Raw genomic sequence first — 27,486 nt, 5'->3', positions numbered from 1 at the left:
GCGCAATAAAGCAGCCCCGGGCGCCCTAGCTCACTACCCGTCCACACTGGCAAGGCACGTAGAGCGCTCTGACTCCACGGCTACAGCGCTGCTGGTACTCCACCTCAGCAAGTGGAATAACGTTTGCTGGGCCTTGGCTACAACGCCCAGGCGTCAGTGTGAACGAGGTGTTGGGTTACTGCGCTCCGATCGGCCTCCGGAAACATCCCATAATCCCCTTAAGTCAAGTGGCCACTCTTGTCTTTGGTTTGGAATCACTGCAGGAATGCGGATATGCCCTTTCGAAGCTCTGTTTCTGACAGTCGGCTGCTTATCTGCTCCGAGACAAAGCAACCATTACTGTGGAATGCTATGTGTGAGAGAGAGAGAGGGGTGAGGGGAGGTCTGCTGCTGTGTGAACTTACAAGACAGCATGCTGACATGCGCTCAGCCCCCCAAAAACCCACTCTCCCCCCCCCCACATACACACAACACACTCCCTGTCACACTCCACCCCACCCCACCCATTTGAAAAGAACGTTGCAGTCACTTGCATGCTGGGATAACTGCCCATAATGCACCGCTCCCAATGCCGCAAATGTGGCCACGCCAATGCACTTGCAGCTGTCAGTGTGGACACGCGGCAGCGTTTTCCCTGCTGCGCTCTCCGAAGGCTGGTTTAACTCAAAGCACTCTACATTTGCAAGTGTAGCCATGCCCTAAGCCTCTGAGTGCCAGAAGCCGGGACTGGACAATAGGGGATGATCACTCAATAATTGCCCTGCTCTGTTCATTCCCCCTGGGGCACCTGGCACTTGCCACTGTCGAAGACAGGATACTGGGCGAGATGGACCAGTGGTCTGACCCAGTGTGGCCACTCTCGCCTCAGTTTCCCCATCCGTAAAATGGGGATAATGATACCGACTGTTTGTAAATGCTTTAATGAAAAGCGCTATAGGACAAATTGCTGCTGCTATTACTCCAATGTGCCAAATACAGGACAGAGAGAGAAATTCCCTCTCACTACTGGGAATCATAAAAGACTTGGCATCAAAAAGCCATCAGGGAAAACTGTGCCTGACCTTAGGAGAAAGGTGAGAGATGGCACCATGCTACACTGCAAACCTTGCACTGGCTCAGGAGTGGACCCTGCTGACAAACGCACACAGAGTCTGACACCCCCAGCATCATGTGGCCCTTACCTATAACACAAACTTGCAAGGTCTGTCTCTCTCTCATTCTTGGGCAACACTAGCAGAGCCTGCCATGCCAACAACATTGTATTGCACTGGAGGCAGCTCTAATCCTTTTGAAAAGCAGCGCCTGAAAGACTCCATGCAAAAGCTTATTGTGCATGAGTTTAACTGTATATGCAAATACAAGGGTCTGTCGGCCTGGTTTGTGCGCACGATCTTGGCGCGTACTATTTAGAAATCTGCCCCCTTGAATTTCCTGGTAGGAGTGGTAAAGGGCATGGACACTGCCTCCTCCACTTGGTCTGGACATTACCCAATTAAGCTAGAAGCACGAGCTGCTGTGTTATCACAGGGTTTCCCAGTGCCGCCTTTCAAGGTTTCAATTTCTCCTTTTGCAACAGTGGTTTTATTAAGGGGCGACCGGGCGTTTCATGTTCCAATGACGTTTTGTTTTTGTGGTTAATTAGACACAAGGCCAAAGGCAGCACGATCATCAGACCAAAACACAGCCTGGAACATCTCGTGATTCTGAGAAACGAATGGCTAAAAAATACACATGACACGAGAAGCAATGTCTAGGAGACTGATTTGGAAAAAGTTAGGTGTAAGATCACGCTGGAAAATGGTCACCATTAAGCCATTAATATCTAAGACAATGTTTGTCAGAGTACAGAGCACAGATCCTAGGGAAAACCTGGAGGGCTTGCGGGCAGTGTGTGGAAGATTTTTAACTACATGTGTTCATCGTTAGCACCACATAGCAAGGTCGATGTGGGGGCGGGAGCAGGGGAGGAGAATTGGACACAATTGGTTTCATTTTTCTGAAGAGGGTTTCGCTGTCAGGAGTTTGGGAAATGCTGATTGTACACATGGGAGAGACTCATTTTTAAAGAGGAGCTTTACTACCAGGGGAGGGTGTCCGAACCCGAGTTCCTGAAGCTGTTCCTGCCTCTCAGCCTCCTTTCTCACGGCTGCCAGGCAGCAAGGCAGACCAGGGGGAACACAGCCACTTCTGCATCCCAGCTCAAATGTAGCCCGATCCCGCCTGCCTTCTCCATCCACTGGGATGCTTTTGATAAGTCAATGGATGCCATATAGAATAAGGAAAATTCAATACACAGTAAAAACGTAAGCTCGAAACTCAAGATCAGCTGAGTGCAGGACAGTGAGGGAAGGGTCAGGGGCAAGTTATACCTCCCTGATTCTCCTGGTGCATTTGTGCCTGCCAGGCCCTCTGTCTGTAAATTAGAGCAGTAATGGGGCTGCTCTAACTTATGCCAACTGGTGACCAAACATCATTCATGAATTGGCATAGTGCAGACCTCTTCCACCTGGTACACCAGAGTGTGTGTGGCAAGCGGGGTGGGGTGGAGGAGGGGCAACTGACATAGGAGCCAACTATGCCACTTTATACCAGATGGGAACTCCCGGGCCCAGGGACCTCTCAGCTGGACAGTTAGTCTGAAATTCTGGAACAGGAGGGGGGAATCTGGGCCACCTTTGGAAGCCAATTATCTCACAATGAAAGTCAAACACTGGAATCTTTCAACAGAATTAATAACTGTTGGCATGGTAACAGAACGGGAACGCACAGGGAAAAATAGCTTGGGAACCTAGAGTTGAAGAGAACCTCGGATCCCTGCTCAGCTGACAGCTTTGGACACAGAAATCAAACCCAAACTGCAATGCTCCTCACTCTTGTCCCATCACACTGGGATCGGTTAAGTTATATTCACAGCAGCTGAGAAAATGGCGGTAAAAAGAAGCAGGCAAAATCTGGAGGATAAATGGTTATTTTTTAGTTGATAATTTTCTTTCACTAGTAAACGGACAGATCTGCAAGGAGATAAACGCAGGCACGGCACATTCCTGTCCTGACAACGTGCAATAGCCTTTCAGAAAGAAGTGAACAGTTCCTGGTAACAGGAGCAATAGCTCGGATGCTAAAATGTCTAAATCACACCATATCGCCGTGACAAAAGCTACTTCCATAGGACACGGTGCATGAGAAATAAATGCAAAAACCACAAAAGGGAACGTTTCCCAGCATCTAAATAGTACTGGGGGGACTATTAAACCACACTGCAGATGGAATTTTTCAGTATACAAGTTCTGCATACCCAGGACATGGAAGTCCAAGTATCTGAATGATGGACGTAAGTCCCCTCCCCTGGGACAGGCAGTGTGTGTGCCCAGTAGCTCCAGGGTTTGGCCTTATCTATCTTAGCTACGTATATGGCCCCCAGCACCAGAGCAGCTTGCAGTCTTTATGTATTTAGCGTCAAAAACCCCCAGAAAGGCTCGGTGACTTGCCCAAGGTCACGCAGGAAGCCTGTGGCAGAGTAAGGACTTGAACCCTGCTCTCCCAAGTCCTAGAGGAGTGCCCTAAGCACTGGACCAGCCTGCTCTGATAACCACATTTTGCTGCATCACAGTAAAGGCAAGTGGTGTTTCCGGCAATCTACCATCACCTGGGGGTCAGTTGCAAATGAAGGTCCAGATTGCGTCTCCTGACTGCACGAGTGTGAGAGTTGCATCTTTTGCAGGGAGGCGAGAAAGAGGGTGCAAGGAACCTTCCTTTCCCTTCCAAGCAGGTAGAGGGGCAACACAATCTGTCCTGGAGGCTAGTATGCACAGGAGGGAAAGGGACAAAAACAAGGTCATGGCCCCACCCAACACAGCTGATCCATGGGGGCGGGGCGGGTTGGGGCCACTGTAGCTTGTGCTTCCTCAGAGCTGCTGCAGGAGCTGTTCCTACTTCATGTACAACAGGAAAATGTATCTGCGTTTACCTGAGAATGTCCTTTCTTTGAGTAAAGATGTCCGCAGATCCGTTACAATGGGAAAGTCACTCGGCTTGCAGCGGAGGGTAGGAGCAGACCTGGCAGATCCCGTGAAATTCCCTCCAGCTGAGATCAACCCACAGTGAGATTCAGGCCAGTGTGCTTTCCTACATTACAGATTGTGTTACTCAGGCTTTGAGGACAAAGCACAACAATTACTCCTGCTGCAGAGCATGGGAAATTCCCCTGCAGTGACAACAAACCCAAATCCTGGGATATCCATTTCTATCTGTATTCTGGCTCATGCATGTGTTTTCAGGATGGGCTGGACCGGTGGATCTTATTACTCATAGAACTGACATTTTCAGGTGAGCCCAGGTCATTTTTCCTATTCTTCCTTGTGCCTATGGCCACAGATCTATTACAATGGATGTTTGTAGCCGTGTGCCTCCGGGCACCACAATCCTTTAAATATGGACATCCAAACCCAGGTATATTATATAGCCTTCATCTTCCCCTGAGCACCAAGGTCTGGAGAAGACTTCTGCCAAAAAACCAGCATTGGCTACATAAAACATTGGATGAACAATATGCAGAGTTTGGTGAGCTTCTTATCAGTGACGACCTAGGAGATCCAGATCTCGGACCTGAGATTGTCAACGCTCCTTATAGACTCATAGACTTTAAGGTCAGAAGGGACCATTATGATCATCTAGTCTGACCTCCCGCATGATGCAGGCCACAAAGCCGTCCCAACCCTTTCCCTTGACTCTGCTGTTGAAGTCCCCAAATCCTTAGGGCTAGACAGAGCTGCTAGCCTGCTTAGCAGATCTTTGGGAATGATTGTATGACAGTTGTGAGGATCACCTGTCTGCATTAAAATCCCGGGTCTTGTTAGAGAAAGCTCCCAACTTCAAAATGTGTCTGATTGTAGATGGTAGCTATCAAGAGGCCAACTTTCGTGCATGAACGCCTAGCACCCAAATAGACCCCTTGAAAAATCAGATTTTGATGACAGCGTTCATCATATACCTAATATCTAGAGGCCTTCATAGAAAGAACAAATGTTTTACTGTACAATAAATTCACAAGTACACAGCTGGATCAGCCATCCCATTTTCCCCTCCCCCAGCGTCCCCGTGGTATACACAAAAGTCTTGGCTTGCTACATTGGAAGCAATGAGTTCCTAGAATAGCAAGATGATTACAGCATCTCTTTGTACAACTCTGAACCTCTGACCCTTAATTGATGGGAGCAGCCCAGAGCGCTTATTTCACGTTAATTAGCTGATCCTTTCTTGGGTTTTGTTTACAACATCGTGCTCTTAAATACTTGCGAGCCTCAAAGGCTAGAAGTTTGGGGAAGGTGTTCATGAAGAAAAATTAAAAGGAATACGTTTGATGAAAAGAGCCATTTTGTTAGGAGTTGAAACCTGCGAAAGGAAACGGGTGTTCTTGATTATGTAAAAAGCCAGGCCTAGTTCTGTGACACTGACACGCAAAGTTGCACTGTTTTTAACTAAATCGGTGCGACATCACACCTTCGGGCCAGGCCAACTGGTGCAAGGCTTTGCCGGTATCGTTCTACCAGCACAGCACTCCTTGTGCGGACGCAGCTCATACCAGCAAAACTGCACTGGCAGAACACTGTGCTTTTGCTGGTCTAGCTCATTCCTCACCCACCCCCACAGCAAAAATCAGCAATACCAGCAAAGGTACAGTTCTGCTGGCATAACCAAGTCTACACGAGGGGCTTTCGCTGGCCCAGCTATATCGGTCACAAGCCACGGCCCATCACACCCCTGACCGACAAAGTATGCCAGCAAAAGTCTGTAGCGTAAACCTGGCCGGAGTTAAAACGGCGCAATTCTGTATGGGAACTAAGCCTAAGGCTTGTGTATCATCTTGGGCCACGGGGGCCGGCGTTTCCCCTCTCACAAGGATACAAATCACAAGTGCCTGCAGTCAAATTCATTTCTCGTTTTCTTCCATTTTCTGCCCTGGTAAGTGATGCTTCAAGCAAAATGGAACCCCCTAGTGTAAGTATCATGAATTGCGCTAAACCACTGGTTCCCAAACGGGGGGGCGTGAAGAAATTCCAAGGGGGGCACGAAGCTGCCCAGCCCTTGAGTTAGCCCCCGGCCCCTCCCCTCCTGTCTATCCTCCCCTGCAGCCACGCAGGCAGCACGGCTTGCACCTGCCCACCTCCCAGGCTTTCCAATAAGCCAGTCCTGCTGCTCTGAGTAGCCTGGTAAGGGGGCGGGGAGCGGGGGGAGAGGGGGTTGGATAAGGGGCAGGAGGTCCCAGGGGGTAGTCAGGGGACAGGGAGCGGTTGGATGGGGTGGAGGTTCTGGGGGTGGTGGTCAGGAGATAGGGAGCAGGGGGGGTTGGATAGGCGTGCAGCCCCAGGAGGCCTGTCAGGGGGTGGGGGTGTGGATGGGGTCAGGGCAGTCAGGAGAGATTGGATAGGGGGTGGGGTCCTGGGGGGGGTCCCGGGAGGGGGCAGTCAAGAGACAGGGAGCGGTTGGATGGGGCTGAGGTTCAGGGGGGGCGCAGTCAGGAGACAAGGAGCAAAGAGGGATGGATAGGGGGTGGGGTCTCAGGAGGGGGGGTCAGGGGACAAGGAGCAGGGAGGGTTGGATAGGGAGTGGAGTCCTGAGGGAGCGGTTAGGGGTGGGGGGTCCCGGGGGAGGGCAGTCAGGGGACAAGGATCAGGGGGGTTTGGATGATGGTAAAGGAGAGGTAGGGGGCGTGAGGGTTTCTCGAAAAGTAAAAAGGGGGCGTGACGCCGAAAAGTTTGGGAACTACTGTGCTAAACGTACAACTGTTAAGTAGACAGACACTCTTATGCCACTCAGATACCTCAGATCCTTTCCCTAGTGAGCAAAGGTTATTTTCCATATCTAACCGAGAACTGGCCACTTGATCATTAACCCAGTTTATCAAAGGCACATGCTCTTTGAAAGGGCTGTAAACATTTCCCTCCACAATCGCCCACTGCTGGACTAATTTCTTCTGCTTCTGTGAGCATCTTTTCTTTTTCCAGATCAATGAAAATGAAAAACGTTCTCTTTCTGCTCACAGGTGAGGCTTTTTGCCTTTCCCTTTTACAGCACGTCAATTACACATCGTATCACATCTTTCTTTTTCCCTAATGGAGTTTTGTCGTCTCTCAAATGATACCACCCACCTCACACCTTCACCGGTGTCTCATTTTAAGTAACGTTCAAACAAAGCCTAATAAACCGGCCCAGCCTGTGGGAATCAATCCAACAAGTTACATCAGCAAAGAAACAACCCCATTCGCAGTCCCTTTAGTTGAAGGCCTCAGAGGAGTTCTCTTAGACTGTTTTAATTAGGTATCCATCATACAAATGAATTAATTAATTAGTGATAAGCACCTGAAGCACATTACTCATAAGAATCTATTTTAAGCTTCAAATACACCAAACAGGTCACACCCCATTACTACATCAAAGCAGAACAAAGCTTCAGTGTCTCAGGCCTGGTTTACACGAGAAAATTTTATTTTATTTATTTTATTCTACACAGGTTCTTAACTACATTGCTCAGGGATGTGAAAAATCCACGCTGCAGTTTGGCCACCCCTGCTCTGTACTATTCTGGTGTCTACATTTTAAAAAGGATACTGGAAAATTAGAGACGAAAGAAAAGAGCCAGAAAAACAATATGAGGGTGCTGGAGAAAATCCCCTATAACTTGATGCCAATGCACACATACCTTGGGGGAAGGGATAGCTTAGTGGTTTGAGCATTGGCCTGCTAAACCCAGGGTTGTGAGTTCAATCCTGGAGGGGGCCATTTAGGAATCTGGAGCAAAATCAGTACTTGGGTCCTGCTAGTGAAGACAGGGGGCTGGACTCAATGACCTTTCAAGCTCCCTTCCAGTTCTAGGAGATGGGATATCTCCATTAATTTTTTTTTTCTTCTGGGGAGAAAATATCAGTTACTAAAAGGCTCTTTAATCTAGCAGAGAAAGGCAGAAAAAGAACAATGGGCGGGAAGCTGCAGCCAAATTCAAATCAGAAACAAGGCCCATATATTTAATGGCCAATCACCTTCACCGCTGGAACAAACTCCCAAGGGAAGTGATGGACTCTCCATCTCTCGATGTCTTCAGATCACCCCTGGATGCCAAACACAGGTCACCGGGCTCAATCCAGGGGTAACTGGATGAAATGTAAACGCCTGTGATATATAGGAGGGACTGCAACCTCAGTCTTTTTTTTTTTAAATATATGGAGATATACCTATCTCATAGAACTGGAAGGGACCCTGAAAGGTCATCGAGTCCAGCCCCTACCTTCACTAGCAGGACCAAGTACTGATTTTGCCCCAGATCCCTAGGTGGCCCCCTCCAGGATTGAACTCACAACCCTGGGTTTAGCAGGCCAATGCTCAAACCACTGAGCTAACCCTCCCCAAGTCCCTTTTGACCTTAGAATCTATGCCTAGACAGTCATACTATTTTATTTTATTCTACACAGGTTCGTATTCAGCCCTCATCACTGGAGTCTCCAAGCACCTGGCAGACGTGCATTAAGCGACGTGACTAACATCCGTCATGTGCGGTTTGTTCGTTTTCTCATCCATTATCTGATGATCATAATGGTCCCAGAGTTGGCCATAAAAATCACTGAGTTTATGAAACCAAGGGACTTCTGGCCACATTAGTTAAAAGAACATGCTTCCTGGAATTAATCAGTACATTGTTTAATCAATACCTTGAGGTTAAAATGCTTGGTGCACTAACGGAGACAGAGTGTTCCATGTTTTAATCTGAGGACAGGCTCTGTTAGGAGTGTGAGTTACCACAGCACTGATGCATAATGCAGTCTCTGGTTGGTGAAGAGGCAGAACAAAGCACAAAACAAAGCTATGGTTTCTCCCCCCCGCCAATTGCTAATACAAACAGAAAGGGGCACATTCTCATAACCACTTTCTGATCAGTGTCTGAAGGCCCTTCCTCAAATGAGTTAGTCACTGTTACAATTTGCAAGACTGAGTCATCTCCGTCCACACTGAACACGATCCCGGCCCTCTAATTCAGAATCAACGCTCCGGGAGCAGAACACATGTGCTAACTCCAATTCGGAGGACGACACTGCTGTGAAGAATAAATGGGGGCAGAGGGAAAGCAGCTTTTCCCCGCTTCTCACGCTGGCCTTGGATACAGAAGGCACAGCAATACCGAAAAGGGCTGCACCAAAGGCAGAAGGGGCAATTCCCCATCTATTTTAACTCTCTTCCCAACTGCAACTTCTCCTATGCATCACACAGATGCCTTGTTCCTGCATGGAGAAAGCTCATTCGGGGCCACAATGGGATTGACTGGGAACCCCTACTGCAGCCCTCCTGGAAAATGGGAAGGCCACCCATATACATGTTTTTCTGGTGGCCCCAATGGGTCAGCACCACAGGCGCCGAGTTTCTTCTTTCTGGGTGGATACTCCACCCCCATTCTGCCCTGAGGCTCTGTCCCTTCTCCTAAGGCCCCACCCTCGCTCCGCCTCTTCCCAACCCCACTCTGCCCCCTCCTTCAGGTGTGCCCTGCCCCTGCTTTGCCCCTCCCCCAAAGCCCCACCCTCACTCCGCCTCTTCCCGACCCCACTCTGCTCCCTCTCCCCAGTGCTTCTTGCTCGCCGAACAGCTGATCGGCAGGACCTGCTATTTTTTTTCTGTGGGTGCTCCAGCCCCAGAGCACCCATAGAGCCAGCGCCTATGGTCAGCATGTGACGTTGCACTCCATAATGTTTTATGGAAATATGTTTATAAGTGTGAATATGATGTAACTGGGATATGCTTTATGCAAAAGGTCTCTTCTAAGATATCATAACATAGGTTATAACCTACTCAATATATTCCTCTTATTTGTATGCATGTATCATCCTTGTATCTGAAGCTAGAAATATGAAGTATAACTCTGAGGTCCTATTGTAATTATGCAAAGTGTGGGCCATTAATGGTGGTTTAGAATCGTGATGGTTCCCACGGACTAGGACAATTGGTTGTAAATTATTTGTTTACCTGCAAGCCTTCCTGTGTACGTGTGTGCCAGACCCTGGGTAATGAAGAATGAGGTCTCATAGAACATGTGACCAGTCACATGATATTGGAATCCATCTTAATTCTGGTACTTTTCCATTTAGAAGGAGGGGTGGGGACCCAGAGAGACAAAAGATTCCTGCCTTGTGCCAAAGCTATAAAAGGGGGTGGAGCAAGACAAAGAGGGTCCCAATCATGAGAAAGTCCCTGCTTTTCACCTAAGGTGCCTGCTGGAACTAACAAGGACTGTACCAGGGTATAGGATTGGGCCCAGACTAGGAAGGAGTCTAGTCTGTGAAAGAAGCTTATTGGAACATCTCTGAGGATGAGATTTAACTGTAATCAGTTTCTTAATGTATTAGGCTTAGACTTTCGTGTTTTATTTTGCTTGGTAACTTACTGTGTTCTGTCTGTTATTACTTGGAACCACTTAAATCCTACTTTTTATACTTAATAAAATTACTTTTGTTTAAGTGATTAATTTGGGGGAGCAAACAGCTGTGCATATCTATCAGTGTTATAAAGGGCGGACAATTTATGAGTTTACGTAAGCTTTATACCGAGTAAAATGGATCTATTTGGGGTTTGGATCCCATTGGGAACTGGGTGCTGGAGATAGGTGACCTGCTGAGTGGCTTTCACTTAAGGCCTGCAGCTTTGGGGGGGTGGTCTAGACCCTGAGGCTAGGGTGCAGCAGGCTCGAGTGTCTGGCTCAACAAGACAGGGTTTTGGAGTCCCAAGATGGCAGGGAAAACGGGCTCAGAGATAATCTCAGCACGTCAGGTGACAGTCCCAAAGGGGGCTGGGGGAGGGTCTCTGTGACCGAACCCATCACACAGCACCAATCAAGGCAGCCACCTGCTAGCAAAAAAATAAAATAAAAATCCTTGGCCGTTGAAACATAATCCAGTTTACTCATCGGTCTGGTGGTAAAGAAACAGCAGTAAGTATGAGGGGGTGTTTGTTAATGCCTCTGAGAATTAAGTGGCTTTGATCTGATGTCATTATCACTGGGAGTTAAAGATACATATCTACTGAACTGGATCATTTCAGGATACAGTGCCTCTGTCCACATCTAAACTACACAACCCACAGTTCAATGTAAACAGTAAATCTGCATCTTATGCAAGACGCCGGTAATATTACAATTAGAACTACGCAGATAACGGATATTTCGGTTCAGTGGTCATACAATAAATAAATACAACTCATTTCCTGTTGAGCGGAAATTAAATGTTTTTGAAATTTTCGGCTAACTGGAAAACAAATTTTCGTTTTGAATTGAACTTTTTAAAAACTTTAAAAAATAAAACGGAAGTCAATTTCAAACCAAAAAGTCATTTAGAATCAAAAATGTCAAAACGTTTTGATTTTTTCTGGATTATTTTTAAAGGTCGCCCCCCTCCCCCCCCCCAACAGAAACAATTGGGTGAATTCGACAGAAGTTTGTGAAATGTTCCCATCGACCCCAGTCGGCATGTTTTGGTGAAAAAGGTTCAGCCAAATGTCTCCCAACTCTAGTCACAGTTCTAGGGAGAAGCAAAGCCCCGAGCTCACATTCCAACCTCATTCTGCCGGCCATGCCGAGAGCGGATGGGCGCTGCTCTTTCCCCCAATTGTCTAACCAATGATTTTCAAACATGAACCTTCTTACCCTGCATTTGTTTGGAAGGGCAGGGCTTAAATGAGTAAAATGTTCTGTATATTTCATGGGACTGATTTTACAGCCAATTATTAGTGATTCAAGGGTCACGGACACAAAATGAACTCTATTATATGAAATGGGAAAGGTCTGCCTAGGAAGGAGTACATAGTGTAGTTGTAGCTGTGTCAGTCCCAGGATATTAGCGAGACAAGTTGGGTGGGGGTCATATCTTCTGTGTAGCTTGAAAGCTTGTCCCCCTCACCAACAGAAGTTGGTCCAGTAAAAGATATTACTTCACCCACCTCGTCTCTCTAGGAAGGAGTATTGCAGCAAAGGATCTGGGCGTTACAGTGGATTACAAACTAAATACGAGTCAACAGTGTAACGCTGTTGCAAAAAAAGCGAACCTCATTCTGGGGTGTATTAGCAGGAGTGTTGTGATCAAGACACGAGAAGTAATTCTTCCGCTCTACTCCGTGCTGATAAGGCCTCAGCTAGAGTCCTGTGTTCGGTCGTGGGTGTCACACTTTGGGCAAGATATGGACAAATTGGAGAAAGTCCAGAGGAGAGCAACAAAAATGATAACGTCTAGAAAACATGAACTACAAAGACAGACTGAAAATATTGGGTTTGTTTAGTCCGGAGAATAGAACACTGAGGGGGGACATGAAGACACACTTCAAGTACATAAAAGGTTGTTATAAAGAGGAGTGTGATAAATTATTCTTCTTATCCACAGCGAACAGCACAAGAAGCAATGGGCTTAAACAGCAGCAAGGGATGTTTAGGTTAGATGTCAAGAAAAACTTCCTAACAATAAAGGTGGTTAAGCACTGGAACAAATTGCCTAGGGAGGTTGTGGAATCTTCATCATTGGAGATTTTTAAGAGCAAGTTAGACAGACACCTGTCAGGGATGGTCTAGATAATACCTTGTCCTGCCTCAGTGCAGGGGACTGGATTAAAATGACCTACTGAGGTCCCTTTTAGTCCTGAATGACCTACTGAGGATCCTTCTAGTCCTAAATGTCCATGCTTCTATGATGGATGGATGGGTTTTTTGGAGGAGGAGGGGGATAAGATGAAAATAAAAATGCTAATCAGGATAGACTGTCAATGATCTAGACCAGGTAGAACTCATATTATCCTGACCTCCTGTTATTATGTATTCATATTAGAGAAGTGCCTAGAACCCACCCAAAGATCAGGACCTCATTGTAGTAGGTGCTGTACAGACAAGTAGCAAAGACAACAGTCCCTGTCCCAGAAAGTTCTCAATCCAGGTGTCAGACAAGAAGATCCTGTACAGATGTCAAAAGACACTGCCCAGCATCCACACGGTCTAGCTCTTTGCAAGGACAGTTGTCCAGCCACCCCTCAGGGCCAGGAAGGTAAAAGCTATTTAACCCCATGCAGGCATGTGAGAAGTTAACTGAAAGCACAATGGAACCGAGTTAATGGTGGGAGCCAAGTTAACTCGTTTCCAGTTGTACTTACCAGGAACAGTCACTGCTGGAGGGCAGCCAGCAGCAGGAGGTGAAGGTTTGGGGAGCAGAACACAGTGGGGGACTTGGGGAGGAAGGGATGCAAGAGGGAAGGGAGCAGGGGAAAGAAGTGGATCGGGAGCAGAACACACCTGACCCTCGGGAAGGGGTCCATGTCTGCGGCTGCCCCTAGAAGAGAAAGAAAGAAATGCAGCAGGAGAAAGGAGAGAGCCAAAGGGTAGGTCTACACTTACCTCCGGGTCCGGCGGTAAGCAATCGATCTTCTGGGATCGATTTATCGCGTCTTGTCTAGACGCGATAAATCGATCCCGGAAGTGCTCGCGGTCGACACCAGTACTCCAGCTTGGCGAGAGGAGTACGCGGCATCGACGGGGGAGCCTGCCTGCCGCGTGTGGACCCATGGTAAGTTCGAACTAAGGTACTTCGAATTCAGCTACATTATTCATGTAGCTGAATTTGCGTACCTTAGTTCGAAGTGTGGGGTTAGTGTGGACCAGGCCTAAGGGTAGGTCTACACTGCAATGTAAGCCCAGGGTTAGTCAGACTTGAGTCAGCTCACTCATGCTAAGGAACCCTGGACTCGAGCGGCCACACTGTATTTTAATCCTAGGTTCAGAACTTTCTGACCCATGCTCGAAGCCGTGCTCTGGTATCCGCACTGCAGTGTGCACACCCGAGTCAAAGTAACCATATCTAGAGTCCCTAGCACCTCGCCCCCCGCCAAAACGTGGATGCTCTAGCCCTAGGAATGGGTGCACTGTGGGAAAACTTTACTGCTCGCCCTGTACGTTACCAGGAAGCAGCTCGCTTTGCAAAAGGCTCCATCAGTTCGGTCTCCATTGCAAGCTCTCTGATCGTGTGCTTGCAGATTGGTGATCAGAAGAGAATGAGGAGTTAACGCTGACCTGAGCTGCGGCTGTTTGCCAAGAGGGTGCAGGATGGTTATCGTTTTCCATACAGTGGATTGCAGAGTGTTGAGAGAGAGAGAGAGAGAGAGAGACTGACTAAGGAAGTTGTCCCACAGAATTGTGGAATACTCCCAGATGTCTCCCGGGACCTGAGTCAAGCCAGGCAGCGTTTACACTGGGAAGCAATAGGGCTCAGACCCAGAGTCCTGGCTTGACTCAAGCTCAGACCCTCCAGCTGTGCAGGGTCCTGGGACCCTGGGGGATATGACAGAGATATATAAAATCCTGAGTGGTGTGGAGAAAGTGAATAAGGAAAAGTTATTTACTTGTTCCCATAATATAAGAACTAGGGGCCACCAAATGAAATTAATGGGCAGCAAGTTTAAAACAAATAAAAGGAAGTTCTTCTTCACACAGTGCACAGTCAACCTGTGGAACTCCTTGCCTGAGGAGGTTGTGAAGGCTAGGCCTATAACAGGGTTTAAAACAGAAGTAGATACATTCATGGAGATTAAGTCCATTAATGGCTATTAGTCAGGATGGGTAAGGAATGGTGTCCCTAGCCTCTGTTTGTCAGAGGGTGGAGATGGATGGCAGGAGAGAGATCACTTGATCATTGCCTGTTAGGTTCACTCCCTCTGGGGCACCTGGCATTGGTCACTGTCGGCAGACAGGATACTGGGCTGGATGGACCTTTTGGTCTGACCCAGTACGGCCGTTCTTATGTTCTTATGACCCTGGGTCTGAGCCCTGGGTTAGCGCAGCTGCAGTGTAGACACAAAGGGGGTTAGCCTTGAGCCCGGGCTCATGCTGCAGTGTAGACATACCCTATGATTATACACTGCTGGGGTCACTGTAGTGTTCTAGGAGCCCCAAGAGGCACTGCCAATGCCAAGTAAAGATCACATTTAGGCTTTCATAAAACGTGGCTGCAAGGGGCACTGACTGTTGGATTTTCCTAATACCCTGCAGGTAACACGCTGGAAGAGTTGTAAGGCTAGAACAGGGGGCGTTTGCCTCAGGCTACTCCCCCAGATCTACCTTTTATATTTTCTTAAAAAGTTACCTCCCTCTGTAAACTCCGGGAGCAGCGGTGCAGCAAGCCGATTTTGGGAGGGCTAGGTAAAGAGAAGTAGGTTGCTCACACATGCCTCCCTGCTAATTCTCTGTAGGTGGGGTGACCCATATTATGGCAATTAAATTTCACTTCTGAGCCCCACGGCTGTGTTCTTTTTCAGCGAAAGCCTTTTAGTTTAACGAAGAAACAGGTTAAGTTGGCAGTTGGTGCACCTTGGGTCTTTCCTAATGCAATTAAAAGAACTGGGCGCTCACGTCTGCTGCAATTCTCACAGGCCCGGGTCACCAAATTGGGACAAGCAACTTTCAGCCGCATGAAGCGTCTAGAAGGGCTCAGGCCTGGTCCATACTTAGCATTAGCCCCGATTCAGCCGTCAGCGGCCAGCAATCAGCACCGCTGCATCCGTGCTGAGGCCAAGCATAGACAAGGAAAACAGCGATGTGCATTGGTTGAGCTAATCCTGATTTCAAAACCGGGACCCGTTCAGATGGTGCACAACAACCACTTTCTTCGGCTAGGCCAGGGGCTTGCAGTAGTGCTGCTACGCCAGTCGCTGGCCATCGAAGGAGGAAACACGGATCCAGACAAGGCCTAGGCTGCTCTGTCAACCACCTTCCTATGCTGCACACCAAGCTCTTTGCCCATTCCGGCCTGGTAAGCCGTGCTCGTAACCCCCTCTCACCGTGGCTCGTTGGGTAACAGCCCGGTGGTCAGCGGTGGTGGAGGGAGTCCTGTGGCACTCCCGCTCCTCCTGGTGACGGCGCTCTCATGGCAAAGCCACCTCTGCGGCGGTGATGGTTAAGCAGCAGGAGACAACCCAAGTGGGAAAGGGTGAAGATTTTCCCCGTGCCGGGCCCCGAGGAGCAGCTTACCAGGACCTACTTTCCAGTTCGTACACTGAGGCAGATCATGCATGTGTCTTAAATCAACACTTTATCTATCTGCTTCCACTAGGCTAGGCAACCCCTAAACCAGGCCTGCCACTCCCCTCAGTCAGTTCTGTGTGCTATCTATAGCTCAGTGGTTTGAGCATTGGCCTGCTAAACCCAGGGTTGAGAGTTCAATCCTTGAGGGGGCCATTTAAGAATCTGGGGCAAAAATCTGTCTGGGGATTAGTCCTGCTTTGAGCAGGGGGTTGGACTAGATGACCTCCTGAGGTCCCTTCCAACCCTGATGTTCTATGATCTAGAACGCACTCTGCAGTATATTGAACAGGTTGGCCCATTCTAATTAAACATCCCAGGACAGCATTCTTGAAGTCCTTAATAACAGGACAGGATCACAAAGCACCGTAAGGCTGATATGGGGGAATTTCCATCCGCCCCGCCCCCCATCTCAGCTTGGCCTCTCATGTTGCAGTCCCGGTACAGTCTCCTTTCATTTTCACGAATACTTTTCCCGCTCCGTAGCGATGAATCCCTTTTCTGTGCCACACTTGGAAAGCGGCCTCTGTGTTCTCAGCTCAGTTTTAAAACTTCCCCTGCTGCTGCCTTGGACAAACACGTAGGACTTGATTGATCGGGAGTGGAATGATTTAGGAGACGGGCAAAATATAACCAGCTGGGGCACGCGGTTTTCAGGCTAGCGTGGCCCATTGATAGCGAGACGAACAGCAACTAAAGTAGTTCCTCGCCCACCGTTACGCTCGGTGCTTAATTTGTAACGAAAGAGGTGCCGGGGCTCAAGCAATTTTTTTCCTTTAAAACTGATGCAGCAAGTCCAGAGGGGCCGGGGCTCTGAACCGCCGGGCCCAGAGGGGCCGGGGCTCTGAACCGCTGGGCCCAGAGGGGCCGGGCTCAGCCCTGGCCCAAATGAAGCACTGACTACGCTGTATGTTGCATTCTAGTTACAATGTGGAGCTCGTGCCATAGAGAAGCAGTCGTGTGGGCTGTCTAGCCTTTGATTTAACTGCCCAGCACTGTCTCCGAGGTGAAACTGAATCTGCCCCCGGCTGAGACACCCAGATTCACAGCAGGCTCTCATGGGATTCTCCTCTCTCAACAGCCAGCTCAGAGGCAGGTTTTGTTACAATATTCTTGCCAGCTGGCAGCTTGCCTGATCACACCCCATTTCCTTTTCCTGTTACTCATAGCTGTAACTCTGCCACAGGTACCACCTACCCCGGTGGTCAACGGCAAGCCCCTCCGGCATCCTTCATAAACTCCTTTTTTGCCCCATCATATACCCACTAAGTGACATTGTTCTTACAGGACTGCATCACAATCACTGGCTCCCCGGGAGGCATGGTCCTTGGGCAGTCTTGTGTTGTGTGGGTACGTTATGCACATCAGGTCCTGCCCAGCCTTGGACGCACCTGCCCTGCCCTGAGCTTAGGTTGCATTGACCCAGGTTTTTGATGACCATTTCATTTACAGAGAGATGTGCACTTCAATGCCAGTTTTATGCCAGCCACGGAATAGCATCCAAAACTCTACCCTTGTACGCAAAACCTCTTAAGGGAATATCCATTCATTTTTATTTAAAAATGGGATTTTTTTATTGTTATTTAAATTGCAACAGTCGTTTCTTTTTAAAAATAAACTTGTTTAAAATAAAACCTGAATTTAATACAAAATATGTTAAGGCCCAACCATATTATAATCTTTTAAAAGATTTAAATAAAAACTAACTATGCTGAATCCATGAGGCTCTATCAAAAACATGGTGTTAGAGGCTGCTTTTCTATATAAAGAAAAAATCAGGGGGAAAAACATTTAAGTTTTGAGGTCAAGCTTTATAAATATGGCAATAAAAGTCATGTACTGTATTGAGGGCTTGATCCTGTGCGGGACTCAGAGCCCGTACTATGGGGACAGGATTGTTCAATAAACAAATTTTATCTGCTGTTTTGTGTGTTTAATTAAATTCCTTCTACCATGTCACTGCAGCTTGACACAAATCCTGACAAAAAGTGAATTATCTTGTTAATAAGAACATATTCGCTATTTTCTAACATTCTAAAAATGTACAATTAATAAGAAAATATCAAGCTATATAAATAATACAGTTATTAGTGTACCTTCTTATGTAGCAAAAAGATGTATCAAATCTAATGTCAAGGCTCTACTTAGTTGTAAATCAATGTGTTTTAATGGTTATATCAACCAATGGGAATGCACCTTTCTTAGGGTACCCGGAACGGTGGGTAGCGATCGATCTATCAGGGATCGATTTATCTCGTGTAGTGTAGATGCGATAAATCGATCCCCGATCGCTCTCCCGTCGACTGCTGAACTCCAGCTCGGCGAGAGGCGGAAGCAAAGTCGACGGGGGAGCCGCGGCAATCGACCCCGCACCATGAGGATGCGAGGTAAGTCGAACTAAGATATGCCAACTTCAGCTACGCTATTCTCGTAACTGAAGTTGCATATCTTAGGTCAATCCCCTCCCGCCCAGTGTAGACCAGGCCTTAGAAAATAACTGAAGTACAAATGGAAAAAAATCGAAGATTTAAATCGAGGCATTCCACTTGGTGATTTAAATCAATCTACTCTGGGCAGTTCCTCCCCATAGTTCCTGCTGAGTTGATGACAATGAATTTAACTCAAAGTGTCGCTTAGAGTTAAAAATTGATCAAAGAAATGGAAGATGGTCTTAAGAGGAATAGAAAATGGGTTAATGGCATTCACGATGCAGATGACACAGTGCTGTTGGCTGATTCAGAAGAAGGGTCTGATGAAGTTAGTGGAGATTATATATAAATATGGCAAAGAATATGGCCTAGAGCTAAATGTGGATGAGACAAAAACTACTGTGGTGTTGTTAGCAAGGATCCTGGGAAAACATGGAAGGTTCCAGTGAATGATACAGCCATACAGCAAGTGAGAAATAATTTCTAATTAGGAAGCATCATTACAGAAGACGCATGATCAGATACCGAAGTCAGCACCAGAACAACAACAGAAAAGGAGACATTCTGAAAGAATAAACATCTGATGACAAGGGACATAAATCTAAATTTGGAGTCTTAAAAACTTAACATTTGGTCTGTGTGAAATTATGGCTGTGACACATGGGACATTCAAACAATCAATAACCCCCTCCTTCCCCCACGGTCCTTCAAATTATGGTGTTCTAGAATAATTCTGAAAATACTATGGTAGACTGCATAATCCAAAAAAAAAGTATTGGAAATGATGGGATCTCTAGAAAAAGCTAGTCGGGGATCTTATGAAAAGGGCACATTTTAGGGGGTTCCGTGGGTGATACATGTCTACGGGCACTGGAAGGGACAGTTGATGGTAGAAGAATATGAGGCAGAAAAAAAAAAAAAAAAAAAGATCTTGGATGGATGATCTTTTAGCCTGGGAGGATCGAAAGGATTATTCATCCACAAAGAGATTAGCAGATGACCATACAGAATAGGCTACCAAGGTTGCAAACCTCCAGTCATGGAGATGCCTCATCAGAATATTGCTTAGAAAAAACAAATAGTGTAAAATGACCTGGACTTTGCAAACAGATGGGAAGAGGAAAATATTTGAACCTACCGGCCTCAACAATGTCTTTACGGTTGCCATACAAACCACAAGAGCAAAGAAATACATATGTAAGGACAACATTCCATACTTAAATCTCAATCCATAGTGCCTAATGACCAGCCTAGGATGACCTTTCTCTACAGACAATGATGCCATTACTGTACTGTGTTTAAAAAGTTAGTTCATTCTAGGATCACGTCTTTCACGCAGCATTAAGGAACTGCAGGCTGCAATTCAGTGGTCCATTAATACACAGCTCAGGTGCACTGGGGCGGCCCAGGAGTGCTTTCTGCAGCTAAGATGGATATGAATGGACCACTAGAGCACAACCTCCAGCATCTCAATGCCACGAGACTTGTCAATTTAATCTATTCTCACTCTCCCCCCCCCCATCTTTTTACACAACAATTTCTAACTCTAACTGTATTGAAATGGAACACTGTAAACGGTTTTTCCTTTTGTAGACACAGTTCTTTACCTCTACAACTGCCAACATCAGAGGTGATTAAAACCGAAAGCCTATTGATGCCATTTGTTAACTGCATTCCTCTGAGCGGCAACTATGAAAATCACTCAAGTCCGTTGTACTTCTGGGTGCAAGGGGTGGGTTTAAAAACCACGGTGTATTATGTTTTTAAAAAAAAAAACAAATGGAAACATTTCTATTGGACTTCGATTCTGTGGAATCCCTCCCTCATCCATAAAAAAAAAAAAAAAAGACAAAAACACATCTAAATTTATCATTAGCTATTTTTTCCTCTGTTCTAGGTTTCTGCTTTAAGAGCAGCTTTCTCTCTCTCCCCCATGATCTTGAGAAATTAGTCTTTTCATTGCGATCTGAGGCATCCACAAAACAGTCAGCACATCAACAAAGGAGAAGGATCCAAGAACGAAGAAAGGAGAGGGAGGAAAAAAAATCTTCCTTATAGGCATTTATCTCCAAGCACTAGCCACAAAGAGAGGGAAATACTGGACATAAATTAAAAATGGGATCCTCTAAGAATAATGTATGAGTGACAATTATATTAGTCTTCTAATAAATATTGCATTTTATTTTTTATGGTACCAGCATTTCACAACCCCTTTGTGTCTCTACAACAGTAAACCAGACAACAGATGAAACGCGACACGATAAAAATCATTCAAATAATTGAAATGAAAGCCTGGCCGAAAACCGGCCAACAGGAAGATCTTTGCTCTTCTCTTAGAACGAGCGCAGCCCCCAGTTCTCCAGCTGGACCTTGACAAGCAGAGCCCTGCACCAGTATGATGTCCAGCTGAAGTCAAACAGATCCAACAGCAGGGCCTAAATCTGTGGTACTTCCCAACTCCAGTAAGAGGGGACGGCACAGACACTGGCTACTGAATCAGATGTGAGCTATGTCTATTCTTCACCACCTCTCTCACCTCACACCTGCCTGAGAAGGCAGAAGGAATACAGGAGATTAGAACCTCAGCTGGATGCTTGGGCCTCAGCCTGTTTAAGGTTTTGTGAATTGTAACAAAAGCCTAAAACTCAATCTGCTTCCCCAAAGGCAGCTGGCACAGAACCCTCCGCACCCGATTCCCAGTGCCCTGCACTCAGGGCCAGCATTTGTGCAAATGAGCACACAGGCCGCAAGACAGCAGAGCGTCAGTTCCAGCTGTTTAAGGTTCTGCAGACTTGAGAACGGCGCCATTTCAGAAAAACATCAGCTCCTTTGTTCTGGAAGGTTTTATTTCAAACCACTGAGCTTGAGCCGATGGGAGTTCTGCTGATCCCACTGGGCACAGCCAATGCAGAAGCCACACATTGCCCTAGCAAGCTTTCTGCATTGGCCTGCTAAACCCAGGGTTGCGAGTTCAATCCTTGAGGGGGCCAGTTAGGGATCTGGGGCAAAATCAGTACTTGGTCCTGCTAGTGAAGGCAGGGGGCTGGACTCGATGACCTTTCGGGGACCCTTCCAGTTCTATGAGATAGGTATATCTCCATATAATCCAGCGCCTTTGTGTGTCCAATACTATGGATTTTGCCACTGCATTTGCCTTTCCTAGCCCTCCCCTACCATCCTGGAGCCCACTTCCTATCCTGGCTCACCTGCCTCCGTGGTCTTCTCTTCCATGTCCTTCCTTAAAACACACCCTTCTCCCCAGAGACCCATAAACCTCCGCTTACCCTTCAAAGACACGGACTCTTTTCATGTCAATTTGCTCACGTCTGACAGCTCTGGAATTAACGAAGCACATGATAAAGTTCACTGGCCACGTTACTTCCTATTGCATCCCATCCTTCAATCTTCACCAATAAAGTATCTACTCGGGGCATCTCACGCAAAGACAGGAGATCATTTGGCGAGTACTCTGGGCAAGCTGCTTTCTGGTTTGTCTTGTCTTTTGGGGTAGTCTACACTGCAATCCGTGAGGTGACTGCAGCATGGGGAGACACTCCTGTGTCAGCTTTCCCGCACTAGCGCAGCTAAAAATAGCAGCATCGAAGCCAGTGCCACGGTGTCTACACTGCTATATGAATTCATGCCACAATCACACCTCAGACTGCAGTGTAGACATACCCCTTCAATACGAAGCTCTTTGGAACAGGGACACAGTTTTCTGTGGAGTACCCTGCACAATGGGGCCCCAACCTGGTTGTTGTGCTAGTGGCATAGAAATAATAGAAAATCATTGGGAACCTGAGCATCAAGAAAGTTACACATGGGAGGGTTTGCAGGATCTGGCTCTGTGATAGCCAGCTTTTTGGGTGATGGACCTAGTCTGCAGACCCATTAGCACAGTGCCTGCCATGCTGTGGGAATTATACAAATGATATATTTAAAAAACACATATGTATTATGTTTGGGGAAATAAACTGACAGCAGACAAGCAAATTGGGAAATTAAGAATAAATTGATGCAGCTTAAATTGGGCTTTCAATGTCTCAGCAGGCAAAGTTCTCAAATTAGCATTACGTAGGTCAGGACTTAAGTACAGCTTCACCCAGTTTGTCTCTTCTGTCCGTATCAGCCAGCAGGAGTATATCCCAGGTACGTAAGACCAGCAAAGGTGTCAGTAATTCAGATCGGCTGTAATGCAGTGAAGTGACCATCCTGCCTAAGTCCTACAGGGCTCTCCTTTGGGGGAGGGAAGGGGGGGAAATGTTTCAACACTTTCCCTCTTTTGGGTTCCCAGTTTTTAAGTATTAGAAGGTAGATTGGGCCCGATTCTTAGATATGATAAGGCCTGGCCCCATTGCCCCCCTCTGATTGCTAAATTAAGGCCCTAAATGGGGTAGAAACTATCCCAACGCACTGCCCTACCTTTCTAATCTCCTTTTTCACCTTCTGCTGTGATGGGCCCAGTTCAGATTGGATATAAGCAGATGTAACTCCCATGGAAGTCTCTGGGACAAATGCAATGATACCATGTCCCAAGGGTTTCCAGGTTTTTCCCTTTGCGCTGAGTTGTTGAGGCAACCTTGATGGAACTCCATGGAAACGTATCCTGGACGTAACTCCATGGAAGAGACGCCACACCACTGCAAGAATTTGGCTCAGTGTTTTTGAGGAAATAAGGTGACGTTCAACAGCTAGCTTCTTCCAGCTCTGTTAGCCAGGGGTGGATTTCAGCTTGTGCTGTAGGAGGTTCGCTGCAGGATTTAAGTCTCCTGGCAAACCTAGTTGAGTGGGGAGTGGCAACAGTAGAGTAGCTGAGCAGTGCGGCTTGGTCCAGTGTGAAATTCATGGCCAGATTTACAATGCCTGGATCATAATCATTTAGCTGGACCTCCAGCATAATACAGGCCAAAGAACCTCACCTAGAAACTTCTGTATCAGGCTTATAACTCCTGTTTGAACGACGGTCCAGGGTGCAGAGCCTAGTAACTGTGCTAAGTTTTTCCAGGGGCTATCACTGTATAATCACCTGTACCCACAATTGGAATGTTTGTTTGTTTTCCAATAGGTTTCACCAGTAAAATTCAACCAAATGCCAGAAATCTTTGATACACTAAATGTGTCCTTAAATTACATACTGGGTCGGGATTATATAAAGGGCGATTTGAATAAATTATTCAATCACGATGGGAGGTAGATCATCAATAATTCTCTTATGAATTACTTCTGTGGATTCAGACAGGCCTTAAAGTTGAATTATGGACCAAAAAATGCACAGCCTGTTATTTACCACCAGGCACTACAGTCCACTCAACGCATGTCTACCAAATAGCGACTTTTGTCTATTGACCCACTTGTCAGCCTCAGTTTACTTTACATTAACGCTCCTGCGGATAGCGCTAGATTATTTGATGGGTTAGTAAGTTACATTGTCCACACCACCACAATGAAGAGTAATTGTGAAGGTGGTTTTTTCCCCCGTCTTCTATAACCTCGACACCTGCCTGTTCCTTCAAAGAGCTAATCAAAAAGGGAATAAACTGGTTTAATTATAGGACTGAGCCAATAGAACGGTGAGTTTCAAGATAAATTGCTTATAAGGTGCAATTCCACATAATGGGCCCCAGTGTTACGCCAATGGGGAATTTGCTTCCCACCTCACCCCCCTTTGCTGTCTCTGGTACTTGGAGTCCAGCTCACTTGGCACTAAGGCGTCAGGACTCTGCGTTAATCACCCTCCAGTGAGTCCAGATTCCACAGGAAACCCACCCAGCGAGCCAGGAACATGCAGATACGTGCACTGCTCATCAGTACAATAGTCTACGAATATCCCATGCGCACACAGCGTCTGGCACATCTCAGTAGAACGGTCTTTGAAGTTTCCCGGCTGCCAAGGTCTCCCATCTGTCAGACATCCTTCCTCGTAATCTAGCATTCCTGTTTTTGCGTTTTGCCACCTATCAAAAGGGCTATGAAGAATTTGAGAGTCAGAGGGCATCGCACCTTCTTCAGCCAGTGAGCTGCGTTCACAAATGCTAAGCCACCGCTGACATATTTGTGAAACGCCCTGCACCTGCAAAGAAAACATGCCGTGAACATGCCTGGCTGGGGTAATTTAATCACAAACGATGGTAATTGTCTTATTAAAACTCATACCACTGGAACAGAAAATGAAGCCCAGACTTTTCCCTCCATCCATTCTCTTTCCTGGCCTGTTTGGCAATTCGGGTTCTGCTATTCCCAGACACACTCCGTTGGAGGAGTAATTCACAACGGAAAGTTTGAGAGCCGGGCTTGTGTGCTGTGTTACGTGGGTGTGTTTCACGGACGTTTCGCTTGCTGACAATCAAGTTCTATATTTAGCGCCGAGAAAGTTATTAGCGTAGGCGGTTGCATCGCTTTTTTTAATCACGCCAGATCAAAGGGCAAATGTGAAACTCTGTAAAGGAAACGACTTCAGATCGATAAGAAACAGTGCTGGGGGGGGGGCCGCCTAGCCGTTCGGAAAACGGATTATGGCAAGAATGGGGCTGTTTGGTTAAAAGTGATAAACATCAGTCTGAAATTTTCAGTTAGCTCTGCCTTGGTAGCATTAGGGTTTATTCCAGGAATATGCAGAGATTGCTCGGAAGGGTAATAGCAACTATATGGAGATTTAATTAACATAGTTACATCTTGCCAAACTATTACAGTACACGGCAACAAGGTCTGGGGGGGGAGGGATAGCTCAGTGGTTTGAGCATTGGCCTGCTAAACCCAGGGTTGTGAGTTCAATCCTTAAGGGGGCCATTTAGGGATCTGGGGCAAAAATCTGTCCGGGGATTGGTCCTGCTTTGAGCAGGGGGTTGGACTATATGACCTCCTGAGGTCCCTTCCAACCCTGGTATTCTATGAAGAGCATTAGTTAACAGGATGCAGCAATGAGCAAATGTGAAGGTAATAAATATCCAATGCCACTTTGATAACATTGAATACACTCTGATGCCCCCATCCTATGCCCCCTCCAAAGTACGGGGCCTGAGTCACTCCTCTGGCAAGGATATGCCACCCATGAGCCTACAGGTTTATTATTTGCAATGCGCTAGCTCCCAGAGGCTGCCTCTGCCCATCATGCCAGGTGCTGTACAAACATAGTAAAGAAACAGTCCCTGCCCCAAAGAGCTTACAGGCAAAGTAAACCAATGGGATTCCCCAAGCCTAGCCTCCCTGGAAGTAGAAGAAACAATCAAATCCCTTTCTTCAGTGTGAATGGGTTCTCTTCCTGTCCGCTGTAATTGTCTCTTGCTCCAAGTGTCCTTGAAAAGCCGACGTGCAACTCTTGATAAGACCACAGATCCCCAAGCCCGGTGCTTGGAGAAGCAAATGGCTTAAGTTAAGTTTAGTCAGGGGCCAGGATGACTACCTTAACCCACTTGCCTGGCTTTGAGCTGCATTTGAGTTTGCCACCTGTGGGCTTGTTTTCACTGCAGAGTTAATTCGGATGTTACCCTGACAGAAGTCCTGTCCACAAACAAAAACCCCTACGTGCGGTGGTGCTTTTAATTCTCATTGTGTGCCCAAGAGGATCTACAGGCTAAACCCTGAGATAACACAACTTGTCAGCTGCTAACATGACCACTCTGTAGTGTAGACACAAGTAGCACCACTCGAGTGCTGCTAGTGCTCCAATGCCTGCCCACAATTCCCCCCAGGTCTGTCCTTTTAGGGCACAAGTTCTCCCACAACTCTGTGGGAAAGAATTCCTATAAGGGCTCAGCGTACTGCAGTGCTAAGAACCGTGGGCTGTGCTCCCGGAAGACTTAGCACCAGGCACACACGAGCGAGGGCAGCGCTGGTGTGGACACAACCACTCAAGTGTCAGAGTGAGGCTTGGAAGGATTCGATTTTTTACTGTTGTCAGTCAACGCCAATTTCACTGGGGGCAACTGCACCTGTATTTCCTCCGCTGCCCAGCAAGGGCACCCTCGCTGAGCTCCTCTCTTGGGTAGAGACATGTGTCTCCCTCCCTCCTAACTGGGGTTTTTCCAGGCTGCACAGTTCTCTGCCTAGACTGTGATATTCCCGGTAGGCCAGACTGGCTAAGCAGGCCTGCCTCTACGCTTTGCTTTCTCTTCAGAGACTCTGCATAGCTGTGGTCGCCCATGGTTTTCAGTTATCACACACCTCTTTCTAAGCAAGCACATTTATTCTTAAGGTAAAAACACTACAGAGAAAATATTAAGCACACTAAAAGAACCTACATACATGCTGATGAGTTTACCAGAGATCACCACCCACCCCCACTCTCCAAAAAGAGTTCTGGTCCTTCCCGCCCTTCCCCAACGATTGGGGCCTCCCATGGACAGAGCGTCCTGCCCACTTGCCGGATCAGACAGCAGGCCCTGAGTCACTTTAAACACAGGCTATTTATCCAGAAGTCCTTTCTTTGTCTTTGCCCCTGGAGAATCCAGTTTGAACCAGTCTATGCGAGTCTCTCCAGAGGGTGGTACCTCTCTGGAGGTGTTACATCCAGAGTGAATTTGCCTAATCACACCCCTTTGTTCTTAGTCCCTGGAGGGACTCTGGATACCCTCCCCCAAATAACATACAATCCCCGGTCCACAATGATACATAAACTCAGTACAAGAAGATCTCCCAACGAGATTACAGGAAATTGCTAATCTGTCACACACACACACACACCCCCCAACTGATGAAAAAAATATTTCCACCGATGATGATAAAAATTTACAGAGCGAGAAAGTAAGAAAAATGCTGCTTAAGAATGTATTGGGGTTTGATTTAAGGATATTTACTTTGTAAATTCTGACATGTGATGTTGACAATTCGTGGTTTTTTGAACCTCAATATCAGCTGTCATTAAATCATTACTGTTGCCCCAACCCAGAATTTTCTACAACTGTGAAAGTTTAAATAGATAAAAGTAGGGGGAAACAATGCTTAAAAATAAACATAGAAACTATAATAAAGTTAAAACTC

At 47.0% G+C, this 27,486-nt stretch overlaps 1 protein-coding gene across 3 annotated transcripts in view; it reads right to left on the bottom strand.

Annotated features, from left to right (window-relative positions):
* The window catches only part of GNG2 (G protein subunit gamma 2), a 90,932-nt gene that overhangs the window by 37,254 nt on the left and 26,192 nt on the right, over positions 1–27,486 (bottom strand). The gene's annotated exons all lie outside the window — the stretch shown is intronic.

The sequence above is a fragment of the Trachemys scripta genome, chromosome 4, assembly GCF_013100865.1.
Source record: "Trachemys scripta elegans isolate TJP31775 chromosome 4, CAS_Tse_1.0, whole genome shotgun sequence".
NCBI lineage: Eukaryota > Metazoa > Chordata > Testudines > Emydidae > Trachemys > Trachemys scripta.
This window is presented reverse-complemented; position numbering and strand designations above follow the sequence as displayed.